Raw genomic sequence first — 15,121 nt, 5'->3', positions numbered from 1 at the left:
CTAGTTATCTATTTAGCAGTAGTAGTTCAAAAAAGAAGTTAGAGTTGGAGTACTTTTGAATGCTTTTGGAATATTTTTTGGAATATTTTTTAAGATTCTTTGGAGAGCAATTCTGAGCTGATTTCACAAATCCTGCTGAGTCATTGTAATTCCTCCATATAACAATACATATTTTGAATGCTTTTGACTACATTTGTAAATTTATTAAGAACAATATGGGATTCTTAATGTGGTAATATATTGAGGCTAAAAAAGAAAAAAAACCAATATGGGATTCAGAACTCATTTTCACAAATATCATAAATAGCTCTGACAAATAATAAGATGAAGGTGTCTTTCTCACCTGGTTTGTTTAAAGTTTACATTAATATCAATGTATTCTAATCAGCAGTAAATTGAGTAAAATGTCTGAACTTGTGTTTACTAATACTGCAGTATGAGTCTTTTTTTCCTTTCTTTTTCTGATTTGGCTTCTTCTTCTCCTTCTTCTTCTTCCTTCTTCTCCTTCCTTCCTTTTTCTTTCTTCTTCTTCTTCTTCTTTTTTTTTTTTGATACAATGTCTCACTCTGTCACCCAGGCTGGAGTGCAGTGCAGTGGTGCAATCTCAGCTCACTTGGCTCACTGCAACCTCTGCCTCCTGAGTTCAAGCAATTCTCGTGCCTCAGCCTCTTGAGTAGCTGGGACCACAGGTGCATGCCACCAAATTTGGCTAATTTTTTGTATTAATATTCTTAGTAGAGATGGGGTTTCGCCATATTAGCCAGGCTGGTCTTCAACTCCTGGCTTCAAGTGATCTGCCTGCCTTGGCCTCCCAAAGTGCTGGAACTACAGACGTGAGCCACCATGCCTGGCCTGCTTTGGCTTCTAATTCATTAAACACACAGTATTAGTCTTACAAAAAATTTTTAAAAGATATAATATATATAATATTGAGCTTTAAATTAGACTGCTTATTTTTACAAATACTGACTGGATTCATCTTACTTTGATTTGACTAGCAACAAGAAGGTTCTTTGAGAACATGTATGGCTATGGGCTCATTTACACAAATACTGCTTTGATTCACTATAATTGCTTATAACTCCCAATAAGAGAAATTCTAAGATCTTTGAATTTAAGTACTTCTGAACTTAAGTACTTCTGAATCCTTTTGAAGATTCTTTTGAGAACACAGGCGATTCAAGCTCATTTTCATAAATGCTCCCTAGCTACATTTAATTTGGTCTTACTTGCAGAAGAAAAGTGCAGTTGAGGCAAATGTGTGTTCTTTGGCTTTTAGCTTATATAAAGGTGATATTTATCTCAATTCATTCTAATAGAAGAAATTTCACATTTAATCATTTTAACCATTTTAAGTTACACAGAGTCATTCAGTACATTCACAACATTGCCCAACAATCACCATTATCTAATTCCAGAACGTTTTCATTTTTTGTTGTTCTTTTTCTATTTATTTTCTCATTTTAAAATTTCTTTTTCCTTTTATGTGATTCTCCAATTAAGACATCCCGTTATGGCAATTCCAGAACATTTTCATCACCCCAAAAGGGAATCCTGTGCCCATTAAGTGGTCATTTTGCATTTCACCTTTCCACTAGACCCTGCTACTAATCTACTTTCTGTCTCCATGGATCTGCCTATTCCGGACATATAAATTCATTTAAGTGGAATGATACAGTGTGTGGTCTTTTGTGTCTGGTTTCTTTCACTTAGCATAATGTTTTCAAGGTTCATCCATGTTATACCATATATCAATACTTTTATGGCTGAATACTATTTGATTGTATGGATTTATCATATTTTGCTTATCCATTCACCAACTGATGAACTTTCGGATTGTTTCCACCTTTCAGCTATTCTGAATAGTGCTGATGTAAACATTCTATAAAAATTTTTGTTTGAACACCTGTTTTCAATTCTTTGGGGCATATAGCTTGGAGCGGAAATGCTGGGTCAAATGCTAATTCTATGTTTAACTTATTAAGGAACCACCAAACGGATTTCCCCAACAGATAGAACACTTTACATTCTTACCAGCAATGTACAGTATAAGGGTTCTAATTTCTCCACAACTTTGCCAAGTTGTTATTTTCCATTAAAAAAGTATTTTTATCACAGCCATTCTAGTGGGTGTGAAGTGGTATTTTTTTATGGTTTTAGTTTGTGTTTCTCTAATGATTAGTGACAGTAAGCATTTTTTTGGTGTGTTCTTGCTGGCTGTTTTGTATGCAGTTATTTCTTCAAAATGTTTATTTGAGTCCTTTGCTCATTTTAAAATTGGGTTGTTAGTCTTTTTGTTATTGAGTCATAGACATCTTAATATATTCTGGACATTAGACCATTATCAGATATATGATTTGCAAATATTTTCTCTCATTCTTATGGGTTGCCTTGTCACTCTTCCAGTAGTGTCCTTTGGTGCACAAAGTTTTAAATTTTGATAAATTCCAATTTCTTTTTTGAGACAGGGTCTCACTCTGTCATCCAGGCTGTAGTGCAGTGGTACAATCATGGCTCACTGCAGCCTGGAACTCCCAGGCTCAAGCTATCCTCCCAGCTCAGCCTCCCAAGTAGCTGGGACTACAGGTGCCTGCCACCACACCCAGCTATTTTTGAGGGGATTTTTTTTTTTTTTTTGGTAGAGAAATGGTCTATGTTGCCCAGTCTGGTCTTTACCTCCTGAGCTCAAATGATCCTCCTCCCTTGGCCTCCCAAAGTGCTGGGATTACAGGGGTGAGCCACTGCAACTGGCCCAATTTATTTTTCCATTTGTTGCTTCTGCTTTTGGTGTCACATCTAAGAAACAATTTTTCAGATGCAAGGTAATGAAAATTAACCCTTATGCTTTCTTCTAAGAATTTTAGCTTTTATATTTAGATCTTTATAGTCTTTGAGTTAATTTTTGTATACAGTGGGAGGTAGAGGTCCAACTTCATTCTTTTACTTGTGGTTATCCAGTTGTTACAGCACGATTTATTGAAAAGGCTATTCCTTCCCCATTAAATGGTCTCGGCATCCTCATTGAAAAGCAATTGACCATTTCTCTACAGTTTCATTTCTGGACTTTCAATCCTATCCATTGGTCTATGTCTACCCTTACGGCAGTACCACACTGTTTTAATTACTGAAGCTTTGTATTAAGTTTTAAAATTAAGAAGAGTGAGTCCTCCAACCTTATTCTTTTTCAAAATTGTTTTGGCTATTCTGGGTCCCTTAAAATTCCATATGAACTTTAGGATCAACTTTTCCATTTCTGCAAAAAGGCCATTGGAATTTTGACAAGGATAGCATTGAATCTGTAGATTGCTTTGAGGAGTAATGCCATTTTAACAATATTAAGCCTTCCAACCCATGAATGGAGTATGTAGTTTCATTTATTTGGAGCTTATACAATTTCTTTCAGCAATGATTTGTAATTTTCAGTGTACAAATCTTGTGCCTTCCTGGTTAAAGTTATTCCTAAATATGTTATTCTTTTTGATGCTATTGCAAATGGAACTATTTTCTTATTTTCAAATCGTTTGTTAGTTATAGAAATGTAGGGTTTACTATGTACAAGATCACATCATCTGTGAATAGAGATAGTTTTACTTCTTCCTTTCCCATTTGGATGGCTTTTCTTTTTCTTGTCTAATTGCTATAAATAGACCTTCCAGTACAATGTTGAACAGAAGTAGCAAAAGTAAGCATCCTTGTCTTGTCACTGACCTTAGGGGAAAAGTTTTCAGTTTTCACCATTGAGTATGATGTTAGCTGTGGGTCTGTCATAATTGCATCCCATGCTGTGAATGTAGGCTTCGAGACTGCTGAAGAGCCAGGGAGGAAAGCAGGGCGAGGGGCAAGTAAAACATTGCAAAATTTTCCTAATTTTCTCTTTTATGAATAGACTTCATTTTTAGAGGAATTTTATGTCCACAGCAAAATTAAACAGAAGGGACAGAGATTTCCCATTGATGTCACCTCTGTCCTTGTATTTTTAATTCAACTGTTCCATAGATTTTATTCACGTGATGAATAACAGTCACATGGAGCACAGAGGGATGCTGAGGGAGGGCTCCAGATCAAGGGCTGGATTTGAAACTGTCCCAATTGTCCCACAGAATTGATGTTTATGGTTTGAGTAAACAGAAATTGGTCCTTCCAGGCCAGGTGCGGTGGCTCATGCCTGTAATTCCAGCACTTTGGGAAGCTGAGGTGGGAGAATCACCTGAGCCTAGGAATTTAAGATCAGCCTGGGCAACATGGTGAAACCCCATCTCTACAAAAAATAAAAAAAAATTGCCAGGTATGGTGGCATGTGCCTGTAGTCCCAACTACTCGGGGCTGAGGTGGAAGACTCACTTGAGCCCAGGAGGTTGAAGCTACATGAGCGGTGATCATGCCATCGCACTCTAGCCTGAATGAGAGCAAGACCCTGTCCAAAAAAAAAAAAAAAAAAAAAAGAAAAGAAAAAGAAAAGGAAAAGGAAAAGGAAAGAAAAGAAATGGATTCCCCCAGTCTTAAAACTTGAGAAGGTCACATTTGTCCTGAGTTCCTTTCTCAGGAAAACCAACCATCAGGCCTCCCAGATAGTATCAAGGAGCTGCAACTTACCAAATCATTGCATATGGACAATGAGAACCCACACTCCTCATCAGTCATGATTGCCTAACCAATCACCTCCTTCCTGTTCCAACTTACCTCTCCCTAATTTCTGTTTTCCCACACATAGTTACATTTCTTCCCTGCTATACAAACCCCTGATTTTGGTCAGTCACGGAGATGGATGTGAGACTGATCTCCCATCTTCTTGGCTGCAGCACTCAATTAAGCCCTTCTTCCCTTGCAATACTCGTCTCAGTGATTGGTTTTCTGACTGGCAACCAGCAGGACCTACACCCAACCCCTGGTGTTTCAGTAACAGATTCTGCCCAGTACTAACACGGCAGCCTCCAAGACAAGAGAAGGGAATTGGTCCTTTCTGTGAAAGGCAGGACAGAATATCAAGAAATGTTTGTCTGTCTCCTGGCTCACAATGGCCTTGGGGCCATGTTCTCTAGCTCCTGAGTACTGGAGAACAGAGAAGTCTCAGAAGGCTGATATTGGGAAGGTGAAAAGAAATAAGAGGATGGAAGGAGGTGTTGGAGAAAATAAAAACAAAATCTCCTGCTAACCCAGAAAATCCCCTTCACAAACGTAGAAAAGGAGAACAGTTTTATTACCAAATAATATTGAACTGGACTGGGAAGCACATTGTAAACAATCTGCTAATCAGATGCCAGACAGAAAGAGATCTTACTTTTTATCTAGTTGGGCAGATACAATCTATTACAAACATGTCCTGAAAATTAATGGTAATTTGCCCCTTTGTAAGAGGATTTGACATTGTTTGCTATACAATTTTTCATAATTCATTCTAAATTCACCTGGTAATTGGAGTAGCCATCTACACTAGTTAATTGCCTTTATCAAAAAGAAAAAATAAAACTTTTATCTGTGACAAGCGGGCGGTTACGAGTTTGGAGCTAGGCACCTAAGCTAAACTCCCAAGGTGACAGGAAGATAAGGGCACTATCTTCTTCACTGTTTACATTTCAAAGAGATGGCTCATCAGGCCTTTGGGGGAAACATTCCTCTTTTGTAAAGTTGGCAGGTGCTTATTCAGCCTTTCAAAAGTATCAGGTACATATCAAAGGAGCACTTATACATACATTTCTCATGGAAATACTCCAAGGGCGTGAGGTCAGGTTTATTTCCCCTTCAGTAACAAGTAAAATTTAATTCAATTTGTATTTGCCACTAAGATTTAAACGCTCCTCCTATGAGCTGAAGGTCTGATCTGCAAACCCCTAATTGCCGTGTTGCAGAAGGTACCAGCGTAGCCCAGTTTTAAAAATATTATTAGTTTTAAAATATATACATTTAACTCCTGGGCTCAAGCCATCCTCCAGCCTCAGCCTCAGCCTCTCTCGGGGTTACAGGAATCCCAGGCGTGCGCCACCACGCCCGGCTCTAGTAGCTCAGATCTGAACCGGGATCTTAGACAAGAGGCCAGAGAGCCAGACTCCAGCCTGAGTGAAGCTTCCACCCTCCAGAAACTGGATGAGAGTCTGTCACTAACTTTGAGGACTTCGACAAGAGGAAGGTGACTACAGGCCACCCACAGGAGTGCACTGGTGTTGAGGGTAAGGGTTCAACTGAGACGCTGGGAGGCGGCTTTGCCCTGCCTGTGTGTCACAGGCAACACGAAGTCGAATCTACATAGTGCTCACGCAAGGTAGTTCGCGTGCTATGGAGCCTCAGCCCATGGAATTCAGGTGGTCCGGTGCAGTAAACTCTACCCAACACACGCCTGACAGCGCGTTGCTCCTGCTAGATTCGCCAATCGGAAATGACTTCTCTCGTTGACCCCAGCTTCCGGAAGCGCCTGCGGAAGCTGCCGCAGAGGCTTGTGGGGAGTGTAGTCTTTTTTTTTTTTTGCAGAATGGGCCAAGGGGACAGAGACTTCACTCGGGAGCCAGAACCTGTTTTCAACATGGGTATTTTAAGAAGAGACGGAGAGGCTGTCACTGCAGTGGCCACTGTCCTGGAAAAGTAACCGTTGCATGGCCCAGAAGTGGCTCTGTGGCGGCCAATGGGAGCCGAAGCCTGCGAGGATGTTGGGAACTGTAGTTCTGGCGTCGGTCGGCGGCCGAGGTCCCGGGCACGCTGGCTCTGGTGAGCGCGGCCTCCGCGGCTCCTTGGCCCCAGGATGCCCTCTCTCGTGGGGAAAGGAGGGTCGGGAAAGGCCGAGCGTAGGTTAGGACGCGGGGTAGAGTGTGGCCGATGGGGAGTGCGGGTTGGAGATATTTGGTTTTTGGAGGAGGGGGCGCAGCTCGCGGTGCTCATTGGGGCGAGGCGATGGGGTGAGCCCCTGCTTGCCCGGACCTCCGCGGACCTGTTTTCCCCCCGGGGGGGGGGGGACGAAAGTGACCTAGAACTCTAATGTCTGTCTTGAACCAGGCGGGATTATTCTGGGTCAACCAGTTTTCGAATAGGGAGGGCGGCCCCAGTCGTGCGTCCTGGGGTTTATTTGGGCTGTGGGGTTGAGTTCTGCCAGGGCCAAATGGACCAACATCCCCGCGGCTGGGGTGGGGACGTGGCTAGGTCCGCACATCCCTGGGTGGTTTTTGGCTGGGGAGCGTCTTGAGTCCTGCATCACCGAGTTTTTCTGTTTTTTGGGTGGGGCTGGATATGTCCCAAGTGGTGACCGGGGTGGTTAGGGGGAGGCCATCTCAGGCCTTGATGCTTGATGGGCCTTGGTTTATTAGGGGTTGGGGGGTTGGAAGTGGAGGTGAGCTTGACGTGGTCAAAATATCCTGAGAGGGCCTGGGCGAGTGTCTTGGGTCAGGAGTCCCTGGGGTTTTTAGGGAGGTGAGGGAGGTTTCGTCCTCTGATAGTGGTGGGCTGTATCACTCTGACAGGCATCTAGGCAGCTCTTTCGAATGGGGGCAGGCCTTTTCTCTGGGACCTGTTGTCTCAAGATGTGTCATGTGGGAGGTGCCCCCTGTGCTTTGTGGCAAAGTTCCTGGGTTTGGTCGTCATCTGGGTGGCCCGTCTGGCTGACTCCTTTCCTGGACTGCTTTTCCCTCACATGTTAGGGCCAAACATCTGGTTTGGGGCTGTGAAGGGTTAGGTATGGTGGGGAACTCTGACGGCTTCTAGTCAACAATCCAAATCACTTCTGGCGTATGGTGAGTTCTGGGTATCAGGCGTTTAATTTTATTTTTAATTTTTTCGTAGGGACAAATTTTAAACCTACCTAGTAGAGCTATTCAGTGAACTGCCACGGACCTGTCACCAGATTCCACATTTGTTAACTCATGGCCACTTTTGTTTCATCTACATCCCCTCAACCCTATGTGTGGATACACTTTGAGAATTGTCAGACCCCACAGGGATTGGTCATTGCTGACATCATTACTGGCCCAGCTGGCTGGCTAAGCGTGTGGCGCTCCACAGCTAGACTTCAAATCTAGGCACTTTCTAGCATTGTCAATTTGAGGAAGGTATAGAACTCATGGAGCTTTGGGGAGGTAAAACTTGCATGGTGTCTGGAATTGTGTCTGGTATACAGTAAGAGTTTAGTAAGTGTTAACTATTACTAATGGTATTATAATTTGAGGCCCATAGGCATTAAAGGGATAAATATGTAATAGCAGCTTGTCAGGGCAGACTGTATTCTGATGTCCCCACGTGGCTCTGTCCCCTAGAAGCTGTTTACATTATTCTCTTCTCTGACAGATCTGAGGCTTATTTTGTTAAAGGAAAAGGAGGCCTGCTCTTTTTTTTTTTTTTTTTTTTTTTGTGAGACACAGTTTCACTCTTGTTGCCCAGGCTGGAGTGCAGTGGCACGATCTCGGCTCACCGCAACCTCTGCCTCCCGGGTTCAAGTGATTCTTCTGTCTCAGCATCCCGAGTAGCTGGGATTACAGGTGTGCGCCACCATGCCCAGCTAATTTTGTATTTTTAGTAGACACGGGGTTTCTCCATGTTGGTCAGGCTGGTCTCGAACTCCTGACCTCAGGTGATCTGCCCGCCCCGGGCCTCCCAAAGTGCTGGGATTACAGGCATGAGCCACCGCTCCCGGCCGGGCCACTCATTTTATTTTTTTATCTTTTTTTTTTTTTATTATACTTTAAGTTTTAGGGTACATGTGTGCAACGTGCAGGTTAGTTAGATATGTATACATGTTCCATGTTGGTGTGCTGCACCCAGTAACTCATCATTTAACATTAGGTGTATCTCCAAATGCTATCCCTCCCCCCTCCCCCCACCCCACAACAGGCCCCGGGGTGTGAAGTTCCCCTTCCTGTGTCCATGTGTTCTCATTGTTCAATTCCTACCTATGAGTGAGAACATGCGGTGTTTGGTTTTTTGTCCTTGTGATAGTTTGCTGAGAATGATGGTTTCCAGCTTCATCCATGTCCGTACAAAGGACATGAACTCATCATTTTTTATGGCTGCATAGTATTCCATGGTGTACATGTGCCACATTTTCTTAATCCAGTCTATCATTGTTGGACATTTGGGTTGGTTCCAAGTCTTTGCTATTGTGAATAGTGCCGCAATAAACATACGTGTGCATGTGTCTTTATAGCAGCATGATTTATAATCCTTTGGGTATATACCCAGTAATGGGATGGCTGGGTCAAATGGTATTTCTAGTTCTAGATCCCTGAGGAATTGCCACACTGACTTCTACAATGGTTGAACTAGTTTACAGTCCCACCAGCAGTGTAAAAGTGTTCCTATCTCTCCACATCCTCTCCAGCACCTGTTGTTTCCTGACTTTTTAATGATCGCCATTCTAACTGGTGTGAGATGGTATCTCATTGTCATTTTGATTTGCATTTCTCTGATGGCCAGTGATGATGGGCATTTTTTCCTGTGTCTTTTGGCTGCATAAATGTCTTCTTTTGAGAAGTGTCTGCTCATATCCTTCACCCACTTGCTGATGGGGTTGTTTTTTTCTTGTAAATTTGTTGGAGTTCATTGTAGATTCTGGATATTAGCCCTTTGTCAGATGAGTAGATTGCAAAAATTTTCTCCCGTTCTGTATAGGTTGCCTGTTCACTCTGATGGTAGTTTCTTTTGCTGTGCAGAAGCTCTTTAGTTTAATTAGATCCCATTTGTCAATTTTGGCTTTTGTTGCCATTGCTTTTGGTGTTTTAGACATGAAGTCCTTGCCCATGCCTATGTCCTGAATGGTATTGCCTAGTTTTTCTTCTAGGGTTTTTATGGTTTTAGGTCTAAAATTTAAGTCTTTAATCCATCTTGAATTAATTTTTGTATAAAGTGTAAGGAAGGGATCCAGTTTCAGCTTTCTACATATGGCTAGCCAGTTTTCCCAGCACCATTTATTAAATAGGGAATCCTTTCCCCATTTCTTGTTTTTGTCAGGTTTGTCAAAGATCAGATGGTTGTAGATATGCGGCATTATTTCTGAGGGCTCTGTTTTGTTCCATTGATCTATATGTCTGTTTTGGTACCAGTACCATGCTGTTTTGGTTACTGTAGCCTCGTAGTATAGTTTGAAGTCAGGTAGCGTGATGCCTCCAGCTTTGTTCTTTTTGCTTAGGATTGACTTAGGGCTGTTTTTTGGTTCCATATGAACTTTAAAGTAGTTTTTTCCAATTCAGTGAAGAAAGTCATTGGTAGCTTGATGGGGATGGCATTGAATCTATAAATTACCTTGGGCAGTATGGCCATTTTCACAATTTTGATTCTTCCTACCCATGAGCATGGAATGTTCTTCCATTTGTTTGTATCCTCTTTCATTGAGCAGTGGTTTGTAGTTCTCCTTGAAGAGGTCCTTCACGTCCCTTGTAAATTGGATTCCTAGGTATTTTATTCTCTTTGAAGCAATTGTGAATGGGAGTTCACTCATGATTTGGTGCTCTGTTTGTCTGTTATTGGTGTATAAGAATGCTTGTGATTTTTGCACATTGATTTTGTATCCTGAGACTTTGCTGAAGTTGCCTATCAGCTTAAGGAGATTTTGGGCTGAGACAATGGGCTTTTCTAGATATACAAGCATGTCGTCTGCAAACAGGGACAATTTGACTTCCTCTTTTCCTGATTGAATACCCTTTATTTCCTTCTCCTGCCTGATTGCCCTGTCCAGAACTTCCAACAATTATGTTGAATAGGAGTGGTGAGAGAGGGCATCCCTGTCTTGTGCCACTTTTCAAAGGGAATGCTTCCAGTTTTTGCCCATTCAGTATGATATTGGCTGTGGGTTTGTCATCGATAGCTCTTATTATTTTGAGATACGTCCCATCAATACCTAATTTATTGAGAGTTTTTAGCATGAAGGGCTGTTGAATTTTGTCGAAGGCCTTTTCTGCATCTATTGAGATAATCATGTGGTTTTTGTCTTTGGTTCTATTTATATGCTGGATTATGTTTATTGATTTGCATATGTTGAACCAGCCTTGCATCCCAGGGATGAAGCCCACTTGATCATGGTGGATAAGCTTTTTGATGTGCTGCTGGATTTGGTTTGCCAGTATTTTATTGAGGATTTTTGCATCGATGTTCATCAGGGATATTGGGTCTAAAATTCTCTTTTTTGGTTGTGTCTCTGCCAGGCTTTGGTATCAGGATGATGCTGGCCTCATAAAATGAGTTAGGGAGGATTCCCTCTTTTTCTATTGCTTGGAATAGTTTCAGAAGGAATGGTACCAGCTCCTCCTTGTACCTCAGGTAGAATTCGGCTGTGAATCCATCTGGTCTTGGACTTTTTTTAGTTGGTAAGCTATTAATTATTGCCTCAATTTCAGAGCCTGTTATTGGTCTATTCAGAGATTCAACTTCTTCCTGGTTTAGTCTTAGGAGGGTGTATGTGTCCAGGAATTTATCCATTTCTTCTAGATTTTCTAGTTTATTTGCGTAGAGGTGTTTATAGTATTCTCTGATGGTAGTTTGTGTTTCTGTGGGATCAGTGGTGATATCCCCTTTATCATTTTTTATTGAGTCTATTTGATTCTTCTCTCTTTTCTTCTTTATTAGTCTTGCTAGCGGTCTATCAAGTTTGTTGATCTTTTCAAAAAACCAGCTCCTGGATTCACTGATTTTTTGAAGGGTTTTTTGTGTCTCTATTTCCGTCAGTTCTGCTCTGATCTTAGTTATTTCTTGCCTTCTGCTAGCTTTTGAATGTGTTTGCTCTTGCTTCTCTAGTTCTTTTAATTGTGACGTTAGGGTGTCAATTTTAGATCTTTCCTGCTTTCTCTTGTGGGCATTTAGTGCTATAAATTTCCCTCTACACACTGCTTTGAATGTGTCCCAGAGATTCTGTTATGTTGTGTCTTTGTTCTCAGTGGTTTCAAAGAACATCTTTATTTCTGCCTTCATTTCATTATGTACCCAGTAGTCACTCAGGAGCAGGTTGTTCAGTTTCCATGTAGTTGAGTGGTTTTGAGTGAGTTTCTTAATCCTGAGTTCTAGTTTGATTGCACTGTGGTCTGAGAGACAGTTTGTTATAATTTCTGTTCTTTTACATTTGCTGAGGAGTGCTTTACTTCCAACTATGTGGTCAATTTTGGAATAAGTGCGGTGTGGTGCTGAGAAGAATGTATATTCTGTTGATTTGGGGTGGAGAGTTCTGTAGATGTCTATTAGGTCTGCTTGGTGCAGAGCTGAGTTCAATTCCTGGATATCCTTGTTAACTTTCTGTCTTGTTGATCTGTCTAATATTGATAGTGGGGTGTTAAAGTCTCCCATTATTATTGTGTGGGAGTCTAAGTCTCTTTCTAGGTCTCTAAGGACTTGCTTTATGCATCTGGGTGCTCCTGTGTTGGGTGCATATAGATTTAGGATAGTTAGCTCTTTTTGTTGAATTGATCCATTTACCATTATGTAATGGTCTTGTCTCTTTTGATCTTTGTTGGTTTAAAGTCTGTTTTATCAGAGACTAGGATTGCAACACCTATCTTTTTTTTGTTTTCCATTTGCTTGGTAGATCTTCCTCCATCCATTTATTTTGAGCCTATGTATGTCACTACATGTGAGATGGGTTTCCTCAATACAGCACACTGATGGGTCTTGACTCTTTATCCAGTTTGCCAGTCTCTGTCTTTTAATTGGAGCATTTAGCCCATTTACATTTAAGGTTAATATGGTTATGTGTGAATTTGATCCTGTCATTATGATGTTAGCTGGTTATTTTGCTTGTTAGTTGATGCAGTTTCTTCCTAGCCTCAATGGTCTTTACAATTTGGCATGTTTTTGAGGTAGCTGGTACCGATTTTTCCTTTCTATGTTTAGTGCTTCCTTCAGGAGGTCTTTTAGGGCAGGCCTGGTGGTGACCAAATCTCTCAGCATTTGCTTGTCTGTAAAGTATTTTATTTCTCCTTCACTTACGAAGCTTAGTTTGGCTGGATATGAAATTCTGGGTTGAAAATTCTTTTCTTTAAGAATGTTGAATATTGGCCCCCACTCTCTTCTGGCTTGTAGAGTTTCTGCCGAGAGATCAGCTGTTAGTCTGATGGGCTTCCCTTTGTGGGTAACCCGACCTTTCTCTCTGGCTGCCCTTAACATTTTTTCCTTCATTTCAACTTTGGTGAATCTGACAATTATGTGTCTTGGAATTGCTCTTCTCGCGGAGTATCTTTGTGGCGTTCTCTGTATTTCCTGAATTTCAGTGTTGGCCTGCCTTGCTAGGTTGGGGAAGTTCTCCTGGATAATATCCTGCAGAGTGTTTTCCAACTTGGTTCCATTCTCCCCATCACTTTTAGATACACCAATCAGACGTAGATTTGGTTTTTTCACATAGTCCCATATTTCTTGGAGGCTTTGTTTGTTTCTTTTTATTCTTTTTTCTCTAAACTTCTCTTCTTGCTTCATTTCATTCATTTGATCTTCCATCACTGATACCCTTTCTTCCAGTTGATCAAGTCGGCTACTGAGGCTTGTGCATTCGTCACGTAGTTCTCGTTTTCATGGTTTTCAGCTCCATCAGGTCCTTTAAGGACTTCTCTGCATTGGTTATTCTAGTTAGGCATTCGTCTAATTTTTTTTCAAGGTTTTTAACTTCTTTGCCATGGGTTCGAACTTCCTCCTTTAGCTCAGAGTAGTTTGATCGTCTGAAGCCTTCTTCTCTCAACTTGTCAAAGTCATTCTCCATCCAGCTTTGTTCCGTTGCTAGTGAGGAGCTGCATTCCTTTGGAGGAGGAGAGGCACTCTGATTTTTAAGAGTTTCCAGTTTTTCTGCTCTGTTTTTTCCCCATCTTTGTGGTTTTATCTACCTTTGGTCTTTGATGATGGTGACATACAGATGGGGTTTTGGTGTGGATGTCCTTTCTGTTTGTTAGTTTTCTTTCTAATAGTCAGGACCTTCAGCTGCAGATCTGTTGGAGTTTGCTGGAGGTCCACTCCAAACCCTGTTTGACTGGGTATCAGCAGCGGAGGCTGCAGAACAGTGGATATTGGTGAACAGCAAATGTTGCTGCCTGATCGTTCCTCTGGAAGTTTTGTCTCAGAGGAGTACCCGTCCGTGTGAGGTGTCAGTCTGCCCCTACTGGGGGGTGCCTCCCAGTTAGGCTACTCAGGGGTCAGGGACCCACCTGAGGAGGCAGTCTGTCCATTCTCAGATCTCCAGCTGTGTGCTGGGAGAACCAATACTCTCTTCAAAGCTGTCAGACAGGGACATTTAAGTCTGCAGAGGATTCTGCTGCCTTTTGTTTGGCAATGCCCTGCCCCCAGAGGTGGAGTCTACAGAGGCAGGCAGGCAGGCCTCCTTGAGCTGCAGTGGTCTCCACCCAGTTCAAGCTTCCTGGCCGCTTTGTTTACCTACTCAAGCCTCAGCAATGGCGGGCGCCCCTCCCCCAGCCTTGCTGCCGCCTTGCAGTTTGATCTCAGACTGCTGTGCTAGCAATGAGCGAGGCTCCGTGGGCGTAGGACCCACTGAGCCAGGCGCGGGATATAATTTCTTGGTGTGCCGTTTGCTAAGACCATTGGAAAAGCGCAGTATTAGGGTGGGAGTGACCCAATTTTCCAGGTGCCCTCTCTCACCCCTTTCTTTGACTAGGAAAGGAATTCCCTGACCCCTTGCACTTCCTGGGTGAGGCAATGCCTCACCCTGCTTCAGCTAACACTCGGTGCGCTGCACCCACTGTCCTGCACCAACTTTCTGACACTCCCCAGTGAGATAAACCTGGTACCTCAGTTGGAAATGCAGAAATCACCTGTCTTCCGCGTCGCTCGCGCTGGGAGCTGTAGACTGGAGCTGTTCCTATTCGGCCATCTTGGCTCGTCTCATTTTAAACTTGGGGATTTCTAGCCTCCATATCTGGGTGGTAGGAGACAATCCTGAATCTCACACTGCCTCTTTCATCCTCAGGTCCACCTTCTCCAATCCCTGCCTGCTGGGAGAGGACGATCTCTTGAGAAAGGAAAGACTTCTGTGCTCCCGAGAACCTCCTATCAGGTAGGTACCACTTACCTTTCACATTCCCATAGTGTCTTTTCTGCTCGAAACCATGGCTGTATTTCCTTTGCCCGTCTGACATCTTGTACCCTGAAGTGTTCCAATTGAGGCTCAAGGCCTTGCTTGTTTTTCTACAATACTGGGGTGATTTTAAGGGCAAGGATCTCCACAGGG

At 42.5% G+C, this 15,121-nt stretch overlaps 1 protein-coding gene across 4 annotated transcripts in view; it reads left to right on the top strand.

The window, feature by feature from the left end:
- The first annotated feature begins 1,446 nt into the window (after positions 1 to 1,446).
- Positions 1,447 to 15,121, top strand: part of ZNF343 (zinc finger protein 343) — a 32,020-nt gene continuing 18,345 nt past the window's right edge. For 2 of the 4 annotated variants that reach the window (XM_019017098.4, XM_004061702.5), the window contains exons 1-2: positions 1,447 to 6,696; positions 14,861 to 14,947. The gene's annotated coding sequence lies outside the window, so the exon portion shown is untranslated. Of the gene's footprint in view, positions 6,778 to 14,860; positions 14,948 to 15,121 lie in introns of all 4 variants that reach the window. The other 2 variants (XM_055372425.2, XM_019017097.4) reach the window with 1 other exon arrangement.

Source organism: Gorilla gorilla, chromosome 21 (genome assembly GCF_029281585.2).
Source record: "Gorilla gorilla gorilla isolate KB3781 chromosome 21, NHGRI_mGorGor1-v2.1_pri, whole genome shotgun sequence".
Classification (NCBI taxonomy): domain Eukaryota; kingdom Metazoa; phylum Chordata; class Mammalia; order Primates; family Hominidae; genus Gorilla; species Gorilla gorilla.
Note: the sequence above shows the minus strand (reverse complement) of the source record. Positions and strands in the feature narration are given on the sequence as shown.